The 26,063-nt window shown below is 34.1% G+C and overlaps 1 protein-coding gene across 15 annotated transcripts in view; it reads right to left on the bottom strand.

Annotated features, from left to right (window-relative positions):
- The window catches only part of TBC1D5 (TBC1 domain family member 5), a 544,381-nt gene that overhangs the window by 498,488 nt on the left and 19,830 nt on the right, over positions 1–26,063 (bottom strand). For 10 of the 15 annotated variants that reach the window (XM_049100069.1, XM_049100071.1, XM_049100072.1 and 7 more), the window contains one exon: positions 4,782–4,844. The exons of 4 other annotated variants lie outside the window; for them this stretch is intronic. The gene's annotated coding sequence lies outside the window, so the exon portion shown is untranslated. Of the gene's footprint in view, positions 1–4,781; positions 4,845–7,073; positions 7,251–26,063 lie in introns of those variants that run through there. One more of the 15 variants, XM_049100067.1, reaches the window with a different exon arrangement.

Genomic DNA, 26,063 nt, shown 5'->3' with positions numbered 1-26,063 from the left:
TACACTACTTCACATGCTATCCACAAAATGGACGAGGTGTGAAAGAAATTTTGTGTTTAATGTGACCTTTGGCTGTACTTTCACTTGTCATAATTATAAAGGAGCTACTCTCAGAGCCAACATATAAATCATGCTACTACTCTTACAACTACAGTAGTATTTTACAAAGTTATTTTATACTTGCAAATTCAAGTCAGAATACAAGGAAGCTCCTCTTTTGTTTCCAGACATAATAGGGCTTTCTGAACAAAAAGAGTTCTGAGATTAAACGTATGAATGAATAAGAATTACTGCACAAGAATTTTTCTTTTTATTGTACATTCAAACAAAAATATGCCAGCGTGGTTATCTGTTTGAACTTAAATCATCTATGCTCTAAAGGCAAAGAAACTGGAACTTTAATAATCTAATTATGACCTTAACAATGTAATGTCATTTTAGATAAATACCTGTCAATAGGGAATTAAAAAGAAAACTACAAAAAAAAAACAAAAAAAAAAAAAAAAAAAAACTTTTCTAGAGATTCCTATTTTCCTACACAAAATGTTACTAAGGAAAAAAGAAATGTTACTAAGGATAAATAGTTGTTTTAAAAAATATTTTGGCAAAAGTATCAATATACATGAAATGTAACATGATTTTTTAAGGGGGGGATAAAAAACACTGGATCATCCAACATAAAATTATAAATTCTGAAGTAAAACAAATAGGATTAGTTTTCGGTATAATATTAAAATATGCCACCAATTAAAAGATTTGCAAGGTAAAATGAACATAGAAATCCTGTAATGTATGATATGAAGAGAAACTAGAACTCTCTATTATACTATAAGCAACTTTGCCATCCTCATCTTTCTGTTCCCAATAGTAACACCATAAGCTGTGAAACATTGGTCATACTTTATAAAAGTCAGAGCCACAAACTGCCTTGGTTGCCTAATAAAAGCATACAAATACTGGCACAAGAAGTCAGTTTTATCACAAAATCAAATATTTTTAAAGACATTGTGTGTGAATTAAGATTACTCCTAAATGTATGTTATATAAGGGTATTAGGAATTACTCAAAAGGTATGTGAGATAATACTATCACACTGTAGTAGTGTGTCCTGAATTGGAAGATAAATTATATGGCCATCCTAGCTGTTACAGTATTTCATATTACCTAAATTATGTATTTTGAGGATTTTATGATGTAACATTAATTATTTACTTGGAAACTCTAACTTAAAACTTTGTGTGATTCACATAGAACCCTACTGTTCATACATATGCAGCCATTTACAACATTCACACCATCGCTCAAATTCTACTACTGCCTAACTCTAGCTCACCTGCTTTCTGATGCCTTTCGTATGCTTCAGACCCAGGATGAAAAAGATGTCTCTTTGTCTTTAGGTAGCAAACAGAGTTAAAAGATCCCATTAACCTCACACAAAGTCAAAACATTTTTCCTTACTCCCAGAGACTCTGCAGAATCTTTTAAATAATTACAATTAAGTGTTTAAAATTACAACTGGCTATGTCCTCATCCTTTTTATGCACATGTTAAAATACTTAGCTGTATGTTAAACAATGTATTAGAGTTAACAGTACATTTGTGGTCATTTCCTATAAACACTTAGACATCAGACTCTTAACAATACGTATTTAACTCTGATAATACCATTATTTGTACAAGGAAATCAGATTTGACCAAACAGAGCCCTGGAAATGGCCTTGGGCTTAAGAGTCCAAAGGCCTGAGTTTTGGACATCTACCAGGCAAACCATACAATCTCCTTGAGGCACAAATTCTTCTTTATGTAATTCTGATCCACTATACAGGATTACAAGAAGAATCAAATCAGAAAATTCAAGAAGCTCAAGTACTGCTCACTATTTAGAAAAGATGACCAAGTGTAATAACGAAGTGAATATACTTACCAAATTAAAGAGATAATTACATTCTCTTTAAAAAAAAAAAACAAAAACAAAAACAAAAACACCCCAAATGCTTAATACCAACTACACATGCAAAACTGTAATGGGCTAAGAAAGACCCTTGAGCTGAGTGAAGTCAGTCGGAGAAGGACAAACATTATATGTTCTCATTCATTTGGGGAATATAAATAATAGTGAAAGGGAATATAAGGGAAGGGAGAAGAAATGTGTGGGAAATATCAGAAATATCAGAAAGGGAGACAGAACGTAAAGACTGCTAACTCTGGGAAACGAACTAGGGGTGGTAGAAGGGGAGGAGGGCGGGGGGTGGGAGTGAATGGGTGATGGGCACTGGGGGTTATTCTGTATGTTAGTAAATTGAACACCAATAAAAAATAAATTAAAGAAAAAAAAAAAGAAAGACCCTTGAGAGTCAGATTCAATGAGTCCTAATCCCAGTGCTAATCCCAGTGTGTGGCAATGACCAAGTTATTTAAACTCCAAGTTTCTGTTTCCTCATTCATAAAATGAACACAATAACTGTACTTCTCTCACTGTGAAAAACAAACAATCCATGTGAAACATGGAAGCACTGCACCTGCACACAGTAAGTGCTCAATAAATGCTAGTAATCTCCATTAATGTCTCCTTCCAAAACCAAGTTCTAAATAATTGTTTTCATGTCAGAAGAAAATTTTCCATATGTGTGCATATGTGTGTGCATGTGTGCACACACATGTTTATCTTTCAATGAAGACCACTTGGATAATACAGCTAATACTCCACAAATACATATTAATAGTGTGTCTGAGTATAGTACTGTGACAACTAACATAGTAAGATCTTGTTCAACATTGGAGAAGGCAGCTTTTTTCTTCAAAAGAAGTCCACATTGGCATACTGAAGCACATTTTGAAATAAAATTCCGTATCTGACAGTATTTGTGGTTGTTCATCTCCAAAACAGAAGTCACAGATATGTATAATACACACATTTTTAAATCCATGTATATAAATCAAGTGAAACCACTTCCTTAAAGGCAAACATATGAAGATGCTAAAGGAATATTCCAATTAAATATTCATATATTCAATATTTCAAAATAAGAAATGTGGGTATATATGTGCATAATTTACATTCCATAGTAAAACCTCTCTACAGAGGCCATTTTCAGCATATTTCAACAACATCCTGGGGTGCCAGGGTGGCTCAGTTAAGCATCTGACTCTTGATTTCAGCTCAGGTCATGATCTCAGGGTCATGAAATCGGGCCTTGCATGGGGATCCGCGCTGGGTGTAGAGCCTGCTCAAGATTTTCTCTCCTTCTCCCTCTTCGCCTCCCCACCACACTCAGCCCCCGCCGCTCACACTCTCTCAAAAAATAATAATAATAATTAAATTACATTAAAAAACAGCATCCTAACTTGAATTGTACAATGTTGCCTTTCTCTGCAATGTTAAAACTGTAAAGTACACAGTAATTCATGCAGGCAAATACAGAAGAAGACTAAGTTGTACATATGACATTCTTTTACCCAAATATCTACTTAACCTATTCATTAAACCAATTTGATAAGAGAGCCCTAATAACTGCACTACCTTAGAAAACAAAATCAGACAAAAGAAATATCTTATTTAAAAATAAAAATGTTACATAAGAGAATTATTACCGAAAGTCAGAGAAATTATAGCTTTCATTTATAAAGGCCCTTGTCCATTTTAGTTCATAAAATAAAGTGGTAAAAAACTTTCCATAAGAGATAGGACATTAAATATGTCACCATGACGGATATAAAAATCTGTCTCAATATAACATTGTTTGCTAAATACACTTATAATGAGAATTAAAAAAAAAACAAAAACAAAGGCTACATTAGTCAAATTTATATCTCAGGGATCCAAATCTAAGTTGGACTTCATTTCTCTGAACTTTCCTAAAAATATCCCAGTGGTAAAATAGATTTGCCCCTACAAGAAAATAACAAGACTATATTAGTTATTCTAAAGCAAGTAAGAAATACAGACCTGCCCTTTAGAGATACAAAGGATAATGTGGACTGAGGTTTACAAGTTCAATCTCAGTTTACATACTATAGGCTATATCATTAATTTGTAAGTGACTCTACAATGAGTATGCACACAACACATAAACATTCTATCATCAGTAACCCTAAACAGGTAAATTTAGAGCTAAACAAAGCATAACTGAAATTTCAACTCTACCATAAATTACTAAAAAAAAAAAAAAAAAAAAAAAGTCCTTGGGCATTGCAATGAATACACTTTTGCCTTAGAGCTAATACTTTAATTTTAAAGAACTGCAAAGAAAAAAATCAAAACTAGTCAGTAACAATGCAGGCTCTAAAAGCAATAAACTCAAAATTAAGTTATAAATAATTTAAAGCATGTCATGAAGATGTATTAATAATTCATCAGATAAATAATTTACTAAATAATCAAATAAATAAATAATGAAATACATAAATAAATCAGCAAATAAATAATTCTGCAAAATAACCTAAACAATAAGTCACCCAAACAAATCACAAGCCTACAAAACTACAATGATTTTCAGGATTCTGATAGTTTTAAATAAGCAAATGTACATAAACTAGATCAATCCTTGTTAGAATTAGAAATATTTTTCAGTGCTATTGGTAAAATCCTCATCTCAATACATAAGAACACATTTTCAATTTTTAAAGGACTGCATTGGATTAGTTCTTATAAATTATTAATATGATTATAATATATCCTGCTCTATATTTTACATATAATATCTTTGCCTACATATTTTCCCCAAACAACTGGATACTTAAAATATTCTTAATTTACACTTCTTTTCCAAAGTAATACTTACAGTATAATGGTGCCACTGCCTTTCTGATAGCTTTCCTATTTTCCCCAAGTGTTTGGAAATTCTCTGCAGAGGTAAAACAATAATTATTATAGATGAGATTTCATTACTAGTGAACAAGGTTTTATAATTGCACAAAGTAGCAATGGCAAGTGGACATTATTAGCTGTAAACTACGTAAAGTTTTTAGAAGTCTTTAGTGGACTAAGTAAGTGCAAGCTAACAGAGGCTAGCTTCCTCTATTGGAACTGACACACAAGCTGTTACAATTGGCAGGATTTCTGATATGAAGGCAAAACCTTTGAAGGACAAAGTGATTGGCTGACATTTAATGCTATCCTCAATTTGAGAAGCTCAAAGTCCTTGATAGAATACATGAGATCACTTAACTGCCACAATTTGAATATACTGACAATCTAATTAGAGCACCACATAGAGACCAAACACCACTGACCTCATAAATCAGTCTTTGTTGGACATTTAAAGGTTTTATAGAGTATACCCATAGTATAGTACTTCTGAAATCCAGAAATAGTAGATCCCAAACTATAACAGCCTTGTGCACAGAGATATGGGTTTTCTATGCATTACAGAGAATAAATTCAAACAATATAGTTCATTTGAAGAGAAGATTGCCTACAGTCTTCAAGTGGAAGGGAAGATTAAGATTCTAACTTCATCTACACAACTTCTCCATAAAGGTTCTTGAACTATAGATCCCTTAAATCTGAGCCCAACCTAAAAAAATGTATCAAATCCTAAACTGTCATAAATTGGGTAGAGCAATGGTTCTCAACTGGGAAACAATTTCCCTCCCAAGGGACATTTGGCAATGTTTGCATACATTTTTGGTTGTTATAACTGGGGAATATTAATGGCATCTAGTAGGTAGAGATCAAGGATGCTGCTAAATATCTATAATACACAGAAGAGACCCCCACAGAAAATCATCTGGCCTAAAATGTTAATAGTGCTGAGGATGGCAAACCTTAGGGTAGAATAAAATAATTTTTAGTAGTACATGGTTTTCCTCTTATAAAATAGCACAGATTTGGTTCAGAGATGTAAAGTCTGTTATGTGTGTAACATTATACGCAGTGGAATACCCTAGGAAAAAAAATGTATACCCTTGAAAGGGGTATATGGGAACTCTGTACTTTCTGCTCAATTTTTCTGTAAACCTAAAACTGCTCAAAAAAATATTTATTCATTTTTAAATGTGTATTCTTCACTTAAGTTATGAATAACTTTCTTAGAATCAATACTAAAAAAAAGTCTACAGTAACAAAAATGTTTTTTTATTTATTAAGATTCTTCCAATAAAGTTAGTAAGAGAACATTAAAAGTCACATTTACGAGCCGACTTTGTCAACGTGACTAGCCAAGATACTTAATAATATTAAAAATTCATAGGGCTTGGAGGGATTATTCAGATACAATACAATATACAATCCTCAATGGTTTGTGGTTGTTTTGTGAGTTCTGTTTTGGGTTTTTAGGAGGTTTATTTTTGCCTAAAGGCTACCAAGTGTTTTCTAAAATAATATTTGTAATAATTATTAAAAGCACTTGAGAACAAAATTTAGCAATAGAGCTATCAAAAATATCCAGAAATTATGTACCATTTTAAGTACTTTCCTTCAAATACCAATTATCTCTCTCCTGTCTCAAAGTAGATTTTTGTTTGCAGTATAGAACTAAAATCTACCAGGACATAGTGCATGTTCTTATATTTGATCTATCACATTACTACATAGAGTATTAAACAATAGTATCCTTATCAGATAGGATTAGGTCATGCCTTTCCCATGCCAAAAAATGTTTTGTGTTTTTTTAGATTTTATTTATTTTTATTAATGAGAAACACAGAGAGAGACAGAGACAGAGACGCCAGCAGAGGGAGAAGCAGGCTCCACTGCAGGGAGACCGACATGGGACCCGATCCCAGGTCTCCAGGATCAGGCCCTGGGCTGAAGTTAGCGCTAAACCACTGAGCCACCCGGGCCACCCAAAAAACTGTTTTTAAGTAATAATATAATGACTTAAACAAGAAGGAAAAAAAGAGAATTTCATGGAAATGTCCAGAAATAGACCATCAGAAACTGATGTGGCAGCTCCATTGAGGACCCAAGTTCCTTCCATCATTTTGCTCTACCACATACTATTTCTGATCCAAGAAGACTATGAGCACTCTGGTGAATACATCCATGTTGTAGGCAACAGAAAAAGGAAGCAGAGGAAAAGGCCCACCCTGCTCCCTTTAATTCTCATGTATTATTTCAGGTTACAACTTACAAACCATAGCTTTGTCCTTTGGCAACACCTAAACATTTCAGAGGCTAGGAAACGCTGTCTCCAACTTTGGTAATAATGCCCAGGTACAACACTGAGGTTCTTCTTACTAAGGAAGACAGGTAAAATAAATTTTGTAGGGCAAACTAAGACACACAGTGCAGTGCAGGTAACAACTTTTTGAAGAAAATGGGGGATGCACTCAAAATTTCTCATTAGGGGTTCACTGCAAATTATTAGTACATGTACTTACATGTTTGTATATGTGAAAGAAAACCTAACTGGTTAAATAAATGTTTAAATAAATTTAGGGATAATCTCAGAATAGAATGCTACCGATAGTCACTAAATATCACACTTTAAAATTTTACTGATATGGAAAAGTGTTCAAATGTTAAGTGAAGAACAGGCTATAAAACATTTCATATAAAATAATCCCTATTTTATATAATATAGCTACACACTGACACATACATATATGTATATGCAGTATATATTTATACATACACATAGGCATATCATATACCTATATCCAGAGAGAGACAGATCATATAAAATTCAAGAGAATGGAACTAAATTAAATGATAATAGTGGTTTAGGCTTTGGGAACTATAACTAACTTTCATTTTCCCCATACTTTTCATTGCTTTCTAATTTTTCTACAATGAACAGGTACTATATACTTACAATTATTTTTCATGAAGATTTTGGCCTAGATAAGAAAAAGTACCTTATAAAAGTAGTCCGATTCAGGCTTCAATTTACACTTTTTACTTAGAATTTGCTGATGATAAAAAAAGTGGGGGAAAATCTATAATTGAGCTTTATCTTCCCCAAAACATGTAGGTTTCTCTTTAGTTGGTAGTAAGAAGCTAACCTCTCTGTGCCCCTCTTGTTTTCAACTTACTAACATTCACATATCACATTTGTCAGCTTTATACAAGTCACTCCTAGCCAGATGCTACATCCATCATTCTTAACAATTTACCCTGACATATTGATTACTTTGTTCATATCACTCCGTAGAACTAATCATTCGTACTTCATGCTTCTACAAATCCTTCCACTTTCTATATTTCTCAGTCAATTTTTTTCTACTCTACTGCACATTTTTCTGGTTACTTATATAACGGATATATCTAACAGAAATTACATCTTTCTTATATCTTAACAACTATCTTGCATTGTCTTGAATTTTCTAGAGCTATTACTAGATACATATACCATTCTTACATTGGTATTAACTCTATTGTCTATAGTCTCATAATTTGGAACACCTCAAAGTTCTCCACATTTTCTAGAGTGATTCAATTTCCTAAGCCCCCACTGCTACCTTATAAAAAGAGAAAAACAGGAAAAAGGCAACCAACCGATATATTTAGAACTACTAATATGTGTATTGGATTAACCAAAACAGCCAACAAACAAAAAAGTAAAATATATAGTCCCTATACTCTAAAACTTGGTCAAATAAGACAAATACACACAGGACAGGGAGGAAGGGAGAGAGACAAAGAAATTGACAACCAAATTTAAGAAGAGGCAAGTATATAATCAAGATAATATGTACTACCAAAAATCCAAAGGTAAAAGCCACAATCACAGAAAATCAGATTAGGCTCTTCAACTGAGTTCAAATCAATATAGGGCTACGACAGTGGTTCTCAACTATAGGAGACATCATCACCTACAAAGAGCATTTGGCAATGTCTGTAAACACTTTTGGTTATCACAAATGGAAGTCACTATTTGCATCTAATGGGCAGAGGCCAGGATTGCAGCTAACATCCTAAAATGCACAGGAGAGCCCCTACAGAAATGAATTATTCAGCCTAAAATGTCAGCAGTGCTAGAAGCAGCAGTTGGGAGTCAAAAGAAGAGATAGCATTAAGCAGGATGGAATGACATGAGTAAAAGAATGGTAACCATAATATAAGATGTCTTTAATAAACCATAATATGGCTAGTGAAAGAACAGGGGAAAAAGAGATTAGAAAACATAACTGGGCATAGACTGTGATGGGCCTACACAATAAGTCTGACAGACCAAGGAGATAAAGAAAAATACCTATTATAATAACAAAAATATAAGAAAGCTGAGGCGCAAAATAGCAACATATTTGATAAGAAACAAAATTGTAGATAGATGGGGACATTGATTTCCAGTGTATGGCAGACTAGACACCTTGACTATTAGATATTACTTCTAAAAGTTAGTGGAAAAATCTATTTTAAAGAACTGCTTAGCTAGCAAGAAAGTACAGTATTCACATAAGCCATAAACAAAAGTAGAATAAACAAAATCAGAAACCAGCTTTTATCGTGAGAATGTGTGTTGCACTGCAGAAAACTGGGCGTACATTTTGATGGCTACAGAGGTTCAGGAGATAGACTCTAAAAGTCTGTCAAAAGGAAACACCTATATAAAGCTGTTATTCCAAAGGGCCACCACCCTCAGGTGAAGAACACCACAAAGATCTCCCTCCTGTTATCCCTTAAAGGCATACCTACTCCTAGAGCCGACCATCTCTAACCCCTGGCAACCCCTATATTCCACCTCTATAATTTTGTTATTGCAAGAATGTTTAATCAATTCTCTTGAGTAACCACAAAACGTAACCTTCACAAAGGTTCTCAGACTGAATCATACTACGTGTAATATTCAATAAATCTCATATGACAATGTCATTTCAAGTACTCTTAAACTGTTAGTATACCCCCCAGGCATCTGGGGGAAACATAGGCAAATTATTGGTGAAAGAAATAACTTCAATTCAGGCCTCAAAGAATCCAGCAACTTTCAAAAAAGTCTACTAAAAAAAAAAAAAAGTCACAAAACATCCAAGGATACTAGACACAATGAATGAGTCAATACAAATAAGACAGCAGGATTACACTACAGATTCTTCAATTAGTGGACAGATTATATAATAAAAATGTTCCAATCAATAGAAAAGTTTAAAAATACATATTTATAAGTTAAATAAATCCTCAAGAAATAAAAACATAAGTTTTAATTCAGGGTAAAAGTTAAACAGCAGAGTCAATAAAAGTAGAGCAAGAATTAAAAAGACATTTAAAACCTATCTAAAATTCAGTTCATAAAGAGAAAGAAAAAATGTGTAAGAGCAGGTAAAAAATACAAAGAATAAGGTCTAACAAAATAATTCTGAAACTGTCTGAAGAGTCATTTTTCAAATTGCCAATCCATTGAAGACAAAAACTGTAAAATGCAAAAGTGAGTTTCTTCTTTAGACAATCTTACGCTTGGATGTCACAGGAATATCAAGTTGTCATTAAAGGTTTCTAAAAGTTTACTTCAAATTTCTGTCCTTAATTCATCACATACCAATAAAATAAATTTACAGACCAACACTGATCTGAAGATCACGCTTTAACAATGCTCTAAAACACAAGTAGATCAGGACACCTAGGTGGCTCAGCGGCTGAGTGTTCGACTGAGGGTGGGATCCTGGGATCCTGAGATCGAGTCCCACATCAGGCTCCCTCCAGGGAACCTGCTTCTCCCTCCGCCTAGGTCTCTGTCTCCGTGTCTCTCATGAATAAATAATCCTCAAACAAAACAAAAAAGTAGATCAAGATTAGAAAAGAATTTAAAAGAAAAAACAGAGTATAGGAAATATTCAAATAAATAATGGTTGAAAATCTCCCAGCTTAGCAAGATGCAACTGGACAATCTAAGATGTAAGAAAAAACAGATAATAAAGATATAGGTAAACACATGGTTAATTCATTACCAGTGCAGAGGCTATATCCCGCCACAATTACTACAACACAATTCCAAACTAGCATTTTCCACCATCATTTTTAAAAACAAACAACTTGGGCTAGATGTACTCTAAATAAACAAAATAGAAACAGAGTTAGTAAAGAGAGTTACTGAAGACCAAGTTTTAAGAGCTAATGATTTCCTCTCCCAGTGGAAACATTCTGTCCATACTTCCACTAAACACTAAACTCTGCCCATACTGCTACTAAACACTAAACTGTGTTTAGTTTATTAAGTTAGAGTTATTTTTAATGTAGAAGTTTATGAAATAAGAAATACATTTTTATCTTAGCACAGGCTGAAAATATCTTCAATTATACTGTAATGAACAGGATTCCAATTTCCATTAACTGTCCTTTACAACGTGAAGTAAACTACATAATACTTCAGCATACTTTATCTATCAAATCTAAGCAGAAGTTTCTTTTATTTCTAAATGCAGGTCATTTAAAAGACCGTGCTCAGACATCTAGCAGAAATCAAATGTAAATTCAAACCTACTTGAAAAACAAGAAATTATGGGCATCACACATCCTGAGGAAGAACCATAACTAATATCTAAGTGTTTGGTCATTTTCAAAGGTATAACACACATCTAATTGACGCATCACAATAACCTGATGGGATCTTGGTTTTATAGAACAGATATAATAATAGCTAAAAGCTTAAAAATTGAAAGAACATGTCAGCAAACATATACAAATATATACATAAATATAACAATAGAAAATAGAAAAAGATATCCAAAATCTAATCAATGGCTGCTGCTTAGCATCATTCTCCATCACATGCAATTGAAAGGACAATCACTAGGCATACATAGCAAATAAACTAAACAAAATGATGTATTAACCAAATTCAAACAATTCAAGATTTTTAAAAATTTTATTGCATATTGATTCTTAAGATTTAAATGGTATTACATCTCACTCAGGATATGGAAAAATAATTTAAATAGGAAAAAAAAAAAAAAAAAAACCCTGGGCTAAGCTGTTACAACATCCATCAAGGAAAAGTGATGAGAATGGCAGAGATCGTCAAACCAAGGTCCTTAAATAAGAGAAAGTTTCCTCTAAACTATTCCGTAGATATGTTGATTCTAAGTTAATGCCTGAGACATAAAAGACACAAGACACCTTAACTTTGTGGTTTAGAATAAAGATGGATTTAAGCTGCAAATTCATGAAGTTTTGTGGGGTTTTTTTTTCAATACATTGCTTCAACAATATACAAGAGTCAGGCTATAATTTTAAAAAAGTTTTTAATTTAAAAAATCCTCACAGAGCCAGTGCTAAATATTTATTTATTTGAGAGAGCATGTACGCACATGCATACACACGCTCACCCGTTGAGTGGAAGGAGGGGCAAAGGGAGAGAATCTTCAAGCAAATTTTGTCCTGAGGACAGAGCCCAATGGGGGATCAATCTCACAACCCATGAAATCGTGACCTGAGCCTAAACCAAGAGTCAAACACTTAACCAACTGAGCCACCCTGGCACCCTCCTATAATTTAAAATTTTGACACCCACACCAAGTTTAACCGATCATCCATCTATTGTAATAAAAGAAAAAATGTCCCATGGTGCCTTTTGAGTTTTTATTCAAGGTTATAATCGAATTTGTGTGTATTCTTCTCAGGTGCTTCCAGTCTTCTTTGTGGAGAGAAAAAGCAGGCTTCAAAAACATATCCACATATACATACACATACATATCTACATACATATATGTAGAAAATGTTCCCATAATTCTTAGTTTCTCAATGATACTTCCCGATCCTTATGTAAAACATGGAAGTGAATAGGTAAATAAATTTTTTAAATAATACTAAAAATCAATGGTCTTTAAAATATATTTTTAAGTTAAAGCAAATCAAAGAGCTTTTAATGGCACCCATAAGAACAAGCCACAAAGCCAAAATTCATCATAAACATTTGCAAATGGCTTAAAATTGGGAGGAAATAAAGGTTAGTACGTTTCATCCCTTAAGCTTACCTTAGGGACACTCTAATAACTAAAATTACTGACATCTGAAGATTAACATCCTTAGTCAAATAATCAAAAGCTTTCCCACTGAAACACTCCTAATAAGTGCTGCAAAAGGCAATAAACTCATCTACATGGAGATTTGGGAATAGAACCAAAAATTGCTAAGAGCAATCATTAATTTTCTTCAGCAATGGGTATTTTAAAATAATTGTGCTAATTCTTTCCCATTCCATAGTATCTTCCTAAAATTCAACTTGAAAAGAATGTACCATGTTGGTACTACATCCTCACAGAGCCAGTGCTAAAAAAGGGTACAGGTTAAGGGTCTCACCCTTTTTGCTCAAACTAAAACGTCACTCCTTTGTTAGAGGGTCATAGATGTTATGCATGAAGGAAAGCTAATTCTAATAAATGTCTAGGTTTAATCAGCTATTCTTTTCCATAAACACTGAATCTACCAAAGAATTAACTCTACCTTTACACATACACACACCATTAGTAAACTGTTCTTTTACAACTTTTTAACCAACTCATTTCATGAATAAAATCTTTAAAATCATACATTGTATTATAGAAAAATTGGTAACCATTTAAAATTATACAATGTATTATAGAAAAATAATTGGTAACCATGTTATAGACAACTCTTTCAGCAATTAAGGAGTAACTCTAGTATTAAATTGCAAATATTAGCAAGAAAATGAAATGGAGGAGATAGTTCATGCCTTGTTCTCACCTAATTACGAAAATTATCTAAAGAGGTTATAGGACTTATTTCAAATTCTATATAGTTAGGAGCCATAACTATTCATAATTATACATTTGAGCTTAAATTATCTTAAATTAAATATTCTGAATTTAAATCATCTTTATGAATTTTATGAGTACGCCATTCTTATCATTTGTACTAATCCTTTAACAAAAAAAAATCTAATCTAAAATTTTAAGAACTGTATTTTTTTAAAATAAAGTCATTAATTTTCAGTCACCTTTTGATTGCCATTTACATGTAAAGAAATATGGGTTATTACTTTTGCTTTTAAGTTCTCTAACAAAGAAATAAAAATCATTAAAGGTTATTTTAAGTTTTTAAATTTAAATTAGTGGGTTTTCTAAACTTTGGGATAATTTTTGGTAAATGCTTTTTGTTTAAAAATTATAAACTTCCATATAATTATAAATGCAATTTTAATCTAAGTTATCTAATTTGACATAATTTAAATCAAAGGTATCATGAATAGTTATTATAACTTTTAATTACACTGTATTTTAAACACTTATTTTTATAACACTAAGAAAAAAATTACAGGTCATGCACTATCTCCATTTTACTGTCAACATATTTTTATCACATATGAAAACTGAGTCTTATGTTCCAAAAAAATACATTGGATAGGACATTATATCCATTTTTCTCTCTCCAGTAACATTCACAATAATTTTCACAGTTAACTTATTCAGAAAATGTGAATTCAGATTTTAAAGTACATTTTATGGGTAAAGGTCCTAGTATCACTTAGATACCTAAATTTAATTTCCTGAATAGTTACTGAAAAGATTAAACTACTATAATCAAATACTATATACAACAAAAAAATTCAAGGCAACAAAATGTCCAAATAGAAATATTTCATGTTTCTGCTGTAAGCCCAATTATTTCTATATATTCTGATACACAAAAACCAGGTAAACAGTTGTTGGGAGTTCGTGTATATATATATATGTGTGTGTGTGTGTGTGTGTGTGTGTATATATATATTTTTATTGGACTTCAATATGCCAACATACAGTATAATACCCAGTGCTCATCCCGTCAAGTGCCCCCCTCAGTGCCCATCACCCCATTCCCCCGCCCACCTCTCCCTTCCATTATTACCCTTTGTTCATTTCCCAGAGTTGGGAGTCTCTCAATTTTGTCACCCTCTCTGATTTTTCCTACTCATTTTCTCTCCTTTTCCCTATAATCCTTTTCACTCTTTTTTATATTCCCCATATGAGTGAAACCATATATAATGATTGTCCTTCTCCAACTGATTTACTTCACTCAGCATAATACTGTCCAGTTGGGAGTTCTTTTTGATGGCTTTTACTTTTGTGAATTAAGCACAAATTTAGGGGTTAATGGCTGTTAATATAGCTTCCCCACAACAACACACATAAACTAAACAATTAATACCTTAAAATAGGTAAACTTCTCTCCATTTTTCTTGACATTGATTAGTATACTGAATAATTCTAACTTTATAAAACTTATTTTTCCTAGAAGCTTCAAAATTATTATCCTTGGTATACACACTTCTTAAAACTTTCAATACCATACAGAGTTTTAAATATCTTACTTTAAGTATTTCAACTAATGTCCTCACCTGTGGAAGGTTCCTATTTAAATACCTCTAAACTGGTCACTTCTACATACAAAGTAGGCTAGAGATACACAACTGGACATTCTTGATGGAAATACCTTTTACCAAACTCCCTATCTATAAAGGAATCTACTCAGCAAACTGACTCTAAAACTGGAAATTAGATTGAATCAGGATAGTGGACTAAACATACATCGTAGCCTCCTCATTTCATACCAAATCTACAAAAATTAGATCTGAAATATATAGTTTCCTGATTTTCAACTTCCTGAAAAGATCAATTGTAATTCTCACTCATCAGTTCTATGAAATACCTTTGTTGTTTTTAAATATAATTCTATTTTGGGCTAAGCAGTCTTATATGAATTTCTGTTACTGGCACAAAAGAACCTGTATCAGGTGGCACAATGATAATTCCATGGATGATTCCAACACTGACCAGACTGAAAAACCAGAAGGTAGACTGGAAACTATGAAGACTACCAGAAAGACTGAAAACAAAATCTTAACTGGAGCACAAACAACAAAAACCACATTTCCTGCAAAATACAAGAGTTTCTCTGAGAATGGTCCAAATACAAAAAAGCTCTATTTGAAACTAGAGGGAGTCTGAAGGCTATCAGCAGTGCGAAGTAAGAACATTAGGCAGGCTACCTCCACACCTCTCACCCTCATTCCCCAAGGCTAAGCAGCCAGTCAGAGAGGTATGTCGGTTTGTCTGTGTGCCTCCCTCCAACCTCCCACTTTCAAATAGGAGTGTGGACCCTTGGTAAAAGCCAGTTTGTAGAAGACTGGTACCCTACCTAAAGAACATGTACCTAAAGATTTTATTATTAAAGGTTTCTGAGGAAATTTGTAAAATGATCAATCAATGTTTTAGGAAGATTAATCTAGTCTCAGTAAAAAGGATGAACTACGAGGCATCTGGGTAGCTCAGTCAGTTGGGTGCCTGACTCAGGGTCATGGGATCCACCCCCACATTGGGCTCTATGTTTGCTCAGCAGAGAATCTGCTTGGGATTCTCTCTTCCTCTCCTTCTGCCCCTCCCTCCTGGTGTTCACACATCCCTGCCTGTTAGCACACACGCTCTTTCTCTTATATAAATAAATAAATATTAAAAAAAAAAAAAAGGGAAGAAGAATGAACTAAGAAGTGGGAAGAATACAGACAGGAAAGCCAGTCAGGAAACACTACAAGCATGTTAAGGACTCGAAATCCAGACACTCTATAAACAGAAAACACAGATTCACCTAGGCATATTGATATGAATAGAAAGAACTTGTTGAATGACTTGATGCTTTGAGAAAGGAAAAGATAAAGACAGCTTCGTTCATTTATTTTCAGAAAGTGCTCATTATAAGCTTTGTTTATTACAATACCTGTAGCACTTGGATACCTGTAAATTAAATTATTAAATTAATCTGAGGATGAAGAAGTCAAAAGCAAACCTTGAGATTTGGGGCCCGAGAAGGTTATGTATGAGGCAAATAAACAGTGAAGTGTGGAGAAAACACTTGATTTTATTTTTTTTAAAAGATTTTGTTTATTTATTCATGAGAGACACAGAGGAAAAGAGAGAGAGGCAGAGACACAGGCAGAGGGAGAAGCAGGCTCCATGTAGAGAGCCTGACATGGGACTCGATCCCCGGTCTCCAGGATCAGGCCCTGGGCTGAAGGCAGCGCTCAACCACTGAGCCACCTGGGCTGCCCCAGAACACTGGATTTTAAAAGGCTAGTAATTATTTCAGTTTTAGAAATGCTTTGTTCTTATGAAGTTTATTTTTTTGTAAAAAAAAAAAAAAATCTTTATACCAAACATATTTATAGAAGTTTTTAACTTTCCATGATGAGGTATTTGGTATGTGTAGAGAATCTGATAAGAATACATGTAATCAGGGGCAGCCCGGGTGGCTCAGCGGTCTAGCGCTGCCTTCAGCCCAGGTTGTGATCCTGGAGACCCGGGATCGAGTCCCACATCGGGCTCCCTGCATGGAGCCTGCTTCTCCCTCTGCCTGTGTCTCTGTCTCTCTGTGTCTCTCATGAATAAATAAAATCTTAAAAAAAAAAAAAAAAAAAAGAATACATGTAATCCATATCATAAAGCCCAATAATAAAGTAAATATGATAAACTCATCTCTGGCCTAGAAAGTAGAATATGAACATTATCTTTAAGTTCCTAATGTGTTCATCCCTAATTTTCTAACCTGCCCCACAACCCACATAGGAAATTACTATCCTAATTTTTGTCTTAATCCTATCTCTTACTTTTCCTTAACGTTTTACCCTGTTTTTGTATAATTAAACAATATGTTTAGTTTTTAACTGGTTTTCAACTTTCCCATTAAACTTAGAATCATACTACAAGGAATACCTTATTTTATAGTACTTCATTTTATTGCATTTCACAGATATTGCCCCCCCTCCTTTTTTTAAACAAACTGAAGGTTTGTGGCAACCTTGCATCAAGCAAGTTTATCAGCGCCATTTTCCCAACAGCTGCTCAAAACTGTGTCTCTGTCTCACACTGGTAATTCTCACAATATTTCAAACTTTTTTCATTATTATATTTATTATGGTGATCTGTGATAAGTGATTATGACTCACTGAAAGCTCAGATGATGGTTGAAAATTTTCAGCAATGAAGTATGTTCTAATTAAGGTATGTACATTGTTTTTAGGCATGCTGTTGCACACTTAATAGATGATAATACAGCATAAACTTTTATATGCACTGAGAAATCAAAAAATTCATCTGATTTGTTATCTTGCAATATCTATTTATTAAAGAGATCTGGAACCAACCAAGCAGTATCTCCAAGGTATGCCTGTATGTGTGTTTTTTCAGTGAAGACACATTATTTTCACCAATATTATATGTTTCTAAGACAGTGCGGATATATGTGGTTACAGGTCATTCATTTGCAGTACTCTATAACACTTCAATATAGGACTATATAAAAACTTTAACATATGCCACAACTTCATCCTTTCTCCTGCATGTATATTTGAGTATTTCTAAGTTCTGGCTATTAAAAATAATGCTTCTAACAAATCATTCTTGAACACATCTCCTGGTGCATACATTCAAGAATTTTTCTTACATAATTAGAAGTGAAACTGTGTCACAGGTTACACACATGTTCAGTTTTACAGATAATGCTAAATTATTTTCACTTTATTATATTCAAAGAAAACTTATTTAAATTAAAAAGTCAGTACACCAAAAAACATAAGCAATGTAAAACACATGCCTAATTAAATTTCAATCACAGGTAAGCACTCAAATCCACGTTAAAAATAATCATCACCACTCTGTTACTGCCCAGCATTACAAGTTAAAAGTATTTAAACATCTCACAGAAAGTCTCCTCACTCCTTTTGTTTGCTTAGTGGATATTTCCATCCTAACATGCCATTCTCTTAGGCAAGGTTTTCTGGATGGAAACAATAGAAACCTATACAAAGGAACTTAGCCCCCTAAGAAAACTTACATTAAAAAGAAATGTATCTCACAGAACTGATAGGTAGGAATTACAGTGGGAGCTGGAATTTGGGTACTACATACAAAGCTGCTAAGAATTAAAGCTATTCTAACCCTCCGGAACAAAACTATCTCTCAAAGGTAATAGACAGTTTGTCTCTGGCAGTGGACTTCATTTTGGTCTCTGCACACCAGTCTCCTTCACTGTTTCTCTATGACCACAGGCTAGTCTAGTCATGGTGTCCATGCCTCAGTAATACACATTTTTCTAGGAGAAAATCCCAATAGAATCTAACTTGAATCTTTTCCTTCCAACAATTTCAAATTACTGAAAAACTGCTTAGCCCAGTTTAGCATAGGGGTCTACCTATGGTCCCAACAGCTATATGTACTGGGAATATGAGGGTCCTACTTTACAAACATGGCTACAGAGGCCTATTCTTGAAGCAGAGGCATCAATTCTCAGACAGGGCCTAGGATGAGCAGATACCACAGAAAACATCTATAACAACTACCAAGGGAAAGCAATGATAAGTAAAATGGATTGTAACTGCGAGAAACCTAACCATAATTCCACACAACTCACTGACTCCTACAATCAGCATTCAAAAGTCAAACATGCAAATACCCAGAGGTCATTCTTATAGCAGATAGCAGCAGTTTACTATCTCATTTTTCTCCGCCTGCCCCTTAAGTATACTTTGGAGCTATGATACCAAAAGCACAAGTAACAAAAGAAAAAAATAGATAAACAGGACTAAAATTTTAAATTTTGGGCTTCAAAGTACAGCTCAACACTTGAACAAAGTGAAAAAATAATCCACAGAATAAGAGAAAATGTTTCTAAATCATTTATATAATAAGGGACTTGTATCTAAAATATATGAAGAACCTCAAAATTCATAATAGAAAGGCAACCCAATTAAAAACTGGGCAAAGGATCTAAATAAACAAATCTCCAAAGAATATATACAAATGCCCAATAAACACCTAAAAAGATGCACATAATTAGTCATCAGAAAAATACAAGTCAAACCACAATGAAAAATAAAGTCAGCAAAATGGCAAAGTAGGGAACTTCAAGTTCTCTCAGCTGTCAAAACTAGCTTTGTTAAAACTGGAGAACAGGGAAAGGTTTACAACAACCAAGCAAATGACTAATCAAGAAAAAGACAATTTCAAAACCTGGCATGGCAGCAACCTTAATCTATGTCCCAGTATGGAACTCAGGTCCCAGAGACAGCAAAAAACCTTTAAAAGAGAGTCACAAATTTGTGTGACTATCTGTTCTCATCTGTCTGGAGACTACCTGAAGGACTTACGCAATCTGCTCATCTCTGTTTCGCATAACTCACAACTCAAGCAAAAAAGGTAGTAGTCATTTGAAAACACAGCAGACAAAACCACCTAAAGATGCATGGAACAAAAGATTACTATTTAAACATACAATCAATTACCTAAGTCACAGGAGCAAAAGCTAGAGAGAATTCCTTTGAGGAATTAAGAGTATAAATGGACCTGTGAAGACAACATGTATGCCCACAACAAAATGTTAGGTCAGAAAAGACCTGAGAGATCTCTAAGCTTCCACCTTGGACTGACCACTGGGCTCAGAGCAAGCCTGGCTAAATGAAGGACTGTCCTAATAATCTATAGACCCTGGGACAGGTATTCTTCTATTTGTTTAGAATTTTTTGATTTTTGTTATAGTTTCTGGCATTCAGGGCAGTCTCTGTCAAAACACTGGCTGAACACAAACTGGGGAACATAGAATTTACTGAGAATATATGACAAGAAATAAAGTCTTTGCAAAAAAATAAATAAATAAAAAAGATTTGAGAAAAATCACTAAGCAAAATGGACTACTGGAGCCTCACAAACAAAAAAAAAAAAGAAAATCAAACCTTGAAGAAAGGGGAGACACGATTTACAGAGTTATCACATTATATTTATATGCCCAGTTGTTCCAAAAAAAAAAAAAAATCACAAAACATAGAAAGAAACAGGAAAGTATGGCCCCTCCAAAGGAAGGAAATTAATTGATAAGAATGTCCCTGAGGAAATCCAGACATCATACTTACTGAAGGCCTTAAAACTAGTCTTAAATATGCTCAAGTTTAAAGAAAACATAAAAAATAAAAACAACTCAGAAAAAAACACATATGAACAAAATTAGAGCATCAATTATAAAACAGCAATTACAAAAAGGAACTAAACAGAAATGCTGAAACTGAAAAGCACAGTTAACTACAATGAAAAACAAAATCACTACACTGACCCAACAGCAATTTCAGCAATGAGGAAAAGAATCAGTTAACCTGAATGTAGGATATTTGTAGTTACTGAATCTGAGAGATAAAAGAATGAAGAAAAGTGAACAGAACCTAAGACACCCAGAGAGACATGAAGCTGACCAACACAGATACTATGGGAGTACCAAGGGGAGGAAAAAGAAATGAAGAGAATATTTAAAGAAGACAAAAATATTCCCAAATTAGATGAAATTGATGAATCTACAAATCCAAGAAGCTTGATGAATGCTAAGTAAAATAAATTCAGAGACCCACTCTAACAAAACTACTGAAGCCCAAAGACAAAAAGAGTATCTTGAAAGCAGCATGATAGAAGTGATTCCTCATGTACCGGGAAGCGTCAATAAGAGTAACAGCTAATTTCTCATCAGAAATCATGGAGGGCAGAAGGCTAATTTCTCATCAGAAATCATGGAGGGGGATCCCTGGGTGGCGCAGTGGTTTGGCGCCTGCCTTTGGCCCAGGGCTCGATCCTGGAGACCCGGGATCGAGTCCCACGTCGGGCTCCCAGTGCATGGAGCCTGCTTCTCCCTCTGCCTATGTCTCTGCCTCTCTCTCTCTCTCTCACTGTGTGCCTATCAATCAATCAATCAATCAATCAATAAATAAATAAATAAATAAATAAATAAAAATTAAAAAAAAATAAAGAAATCATGGAGGGCAGAAGGCAGGGATAACAAGTTTAGGTACGGAAAGAAGAAACCTTGAGATGGTTCATTTTATGTTTCAACTTGACTGAGACACAGAATGACTAGACATTTGCTCAAACATTATTCCAGATGTGTCTGTGTGGGTGTTTCTGGCTGAATTAACATTTGAACTGGCAAACTGAGTAGATTGCCCTCTACAATATGGGTAACCCTCATCCAGATAATCAAAGAACAACACAAAACAAGGAGGCTAAATAAGAATGAACTCCTCCTGCCTGACTGCTTTGACAGGCCTACAGTCTTTTCCTGCCTTTGGAGTTGAACTGAAATACTGGCTCTCCCTAGATCTGGAGCTTACCAACTTTTATACTAAAACTTATACCATAAGCAATCCTGGTTCTCAGGCCTTCAGACTCTGACTGGAATGACACCACTGGCTCTCTTAGGTCTTCAACTTATCACTACAGATCTTGGGATGTCTCAGCCTTCAAAATCACCTGAGCCAATTCCTTAATAAATGTCTAAATAAATGTGTGTGTGCCTGTATGTACACACATACTCTATTATTGGTTCTGCTTCTCTAGAAAACCCTGCCTAATACAACTGTCAAGCAAGAATTTTGTATCTAGGAAAACCATCCTTCAAAAATAAGAGCAAAATTAAGGCATTCCCAGATAGAGGCATCTGGGTGGTTCAGTCAGTTAAGCACTTGACTCTTGATATCAGCTCAGGTCTTGATCTCAGGGTCATAATTCAAGCCCCATGATGGACTCCATGTCGGAAGTAGAGCCTACTTTAAAAAAAAAAAAAAAACAGTTCACTACCACTAGACCCATCCTACAAGTAATGCTAAAGGAAGTCCCTTAGTCTAAATGAAAAGCACTATAAAGTGACTCATTGTCATATGAATAAATATATCCAAGGAAGGTAAACATATGCAGAAATATAAAGGCCACTATAACTGTACTTTTTACTTGTTGCCACATTTTTTTTTTTTAAAGAAAATTACATTTTGGGGGATGCCTAGGTGGCTCAGCAGTTGAGTCTCTGCCTTCGGCTCAGGGCATGATCCCAGGATCCGGGATCAAGTTCAAGTCCGGGATCAGGTTACCTGCATGGAGCCTGCTTCCTCCCTCTGCCTATGTCTCTGCCTCTCTCTGTGTGGGTCTCTCATAAATAAAGTATTAAAAAAAATACAGTTTTAAAAATTATAATTCTATGGTTTTATCATGCAATATATAAAGATATAATCTATGACAAAGACAACATAAAGGGTGAGAGAATGAAGGTGTTAAAAATAGAGATTTGTGTACTATTACAGTTAAGCTGGTATCAATTTGACCTACCTGGTTATAAATTTAGTACATTAGTAGTCATCTTATTAGTAACCACAAAGAAATACCTAAAAATATACACAAAAGGAAATGAGGAAAGAATCAAACTGATTCACTACAAAAATCGATTAAATATACAAAAAAGGACAGTAATGGAGGGGCAAAAAAAGGAGTAAGACATACAGGAAACACATAACAAAATGGCAGAAGCAAGTGCTTCTTTATCTGTAATTATTTATTTTTATTTTTATTTATTTATGATAGACAGAGAGAGAGAGAGAGAGAGAGAGGCAGAGACACAGGCAGAGGAGAGGGAGAAGCAGGCTCCATGCCGGGAGCCCGACGCAGGACTCGATCCCGGGACTCCAAGATAGCGCCCTGGGCCAAAGGCAGGCAAGAAACTGCTGAGCCACCCAGGGATCCCCTATCTGTAATTATTTTTGAAGTAAATGAAAAACATCCAACAGTACTGAAGAATAAACAGTTCTACGATAATAGTGAAGGTTTCAATCCTCTACTTTCCATAATGGATAAAACTTCTGGCAAGAAGATCAATAAGAAAATAGAGGACATATTACTATATACCAACTACACCTGATAGGCTATATATAGAACAGTCTACAGAAGAGCCGAATATATTCATCCCATGTGCATATGGAAACATTCTCCAGAGAAGACCATATGTCACACCACAAAACAAGTATCAATAATTTAAAAAGATTGAAATCATACAAAGTATCTTTTCTGACCAAAATAAAACAAAGCTAGACATCAACTACAGAAGGAAATTTCACAAATATATGGAAACTAATAGTCCTAAACAACTAATTTGTAAAAGAAGAAATTACAAGAGAAATCAGAAATTAGAAATGAATGGAAACAAACACACAACATATCAAAACTTACAGGATGCAGTGAGGTCATGCTCAGATGCATGTTTATAACTAAATGCCTACATGAAGAAGAAAAAGCTCAAATCGACAAACCTAACTTTATGCCTTGAGGACTGAAAAAAAGAAGAGCAAATTAATCCCAAAGCTATCAGAAGGAAGAAAATAATAAAAGATCATAGATAAACACAAAAGAATCAACAAAACCAAAAGCTGTTCTTTGAGAAGACTGATGAAATTAACAAAACTTTAGCTAGAAAAAAAATAACTAAAATCACAGATGAAAGTTGAAACATTACCAGAGACTTTAGAGAAGTAAAAGGATCATAAGAAAATAATGTGAACAATTTTAAGCCAACAAATTAGATAACCTAGAGGAGTGGACAAAGTTCTAGAAACACCTAAATTATAATAACTGACTCAAGAAGAAATAGAAAAATCTCAGTGACCTACCTAAACTACTAGAGACTGAATCAACAATCAAAAACCTACCAACAAAGAAAAGTCCAGGATCAGATGGCTTCACCAGTGAATTATACCAAATATTTAAGGAATTAACACCAATTCTTTTCAAACTCTTACAAAAAATTGAGACAGGAATACTTCCCAACTACTTCTATGAAGCCAGCATCACCTGAGACCAAGGACAGACTAAAGCTTCACATGAAAAGAAAACTACAGATCAATATGCTCTTAATAAAAATCAGAAATGTCCAACAAAGTTCTAGCAAAACAAATCCAGCAGCATATTAAAAGGACTATACATTATGACCAAGTGGAATTGATCCTAGGAATTCAAGAATGATTCAATACAACACCAATATCACATGTAATATGATACACATTAATAAAGGGGGGGAGGAAGCACATGATCATATCAAACGATGCAGAAAACATATTTAGCAAAATCCAAACCACCCTTTCACTATAAAAACATTTAGAAAATTAGGAATTAAGGGAACTTCCTCAACAGGATAAAAGGCACTTATGAAAAATCCACAGCTAATAGCATACTCATGGTGAAAGACTGAAATATTTCCCCTTAAGATCAAGAAGATTAGGATGTCCATTTTTACTACTGCAATTCAACAATGTACTGGAAGTTCTGGCCAGAGCAATTAGACAAGATTTAAAAAAATAAAAGGCATCCAAATTGGGAGAGAAAAAGTAAAACTATCTCTATTCACAAGTGAAATGATCCTGTATATGTAACAAAATTCCAAAGAATCCACAAGAAAGCCACTTCTTTCTCTTAATTCCCTCAATATAGTATCTGGAATTCTATTTATTTCTCAAGTCTTGTATAATGAATTAATGTCTGCTGACTCCCCACCATTAGATTATAGGCCTCATGATAACAAAAACTGTCTTGCTCATCTATTATTACATAGTAGCAGTCCAACTAGAGTTTAAGACAACCAGAGTGTAAAAAGAAAGAAAATAGCACTAATAATAACATCTATCTCACATTCACTATCAGAATTACAGAATATACATTAAAATCAATGTGTAAAGTGGATCATATTCAAGTGCAGGATTTTGGTATTTTAAAAGATATATTTACTAAAATTAAATGTCACACTGCAAATCTGTCACTCTTCAATATCAGAAACTACATTAGGGAATACAGGAAATTTGTTTCAAGGAAATTTCTACAGGAAATTGCTGCATCCCATAACACTTCAGTAACAGAATAACCTGGCTCTAGGAGAACATGGCACCCTTCCAGCACTCCAAACCATACTAGAGTATGATTAGTAAGTGTATCCTATGCCTACTTCTAAATGACAGTCTGTGACTTATTCCTGTTTCTAACTCTAGGGTTCTCAAAAAGAACAAATAACAAATATCCAAAGAGGCATATGTAATTTGAAATCAAAATGACAAATGGATGAACATTTATTTATTTTTAAAGTTATAGGATTTATTTTGAATTTTCAAACATCAAAGGAGGGTATATCAAAGTGAAGCATGGACTGAGAAGCTTGGTACCAGCAGGCACTTAGATGAAGTGAATGACTAAGACATGAGGTCACCTTTGAAGAGTTTATGTACAGTACACCTCTATTGCCTGGATCAGCATAATATTCCTTCTAATAGGTCTCCCACCTTTAGATGGCACCTGCCTGAACCCATCTTTCACCCTAATAGGATAAGTACAGCTACAACAAAGTTAATCAGGCCACT

Source organism: Canis lupus, chromosome 23 (genome assembly GCF_003254725.2).
Source record: "Canis lupus dingo isolate Sandy chromosome 23, ASM325472v2, whole genome shotgun sequence".
NCBI lineage: Eukaryota > Metazoa > Chordata > Mammalia > Carnivora > Canidae > Canis > Canis lupus.
Note: the sequence above shows the minus strand (reverse complement) of the source record. Positions and strands in the feature narration are given on the sequence as shown.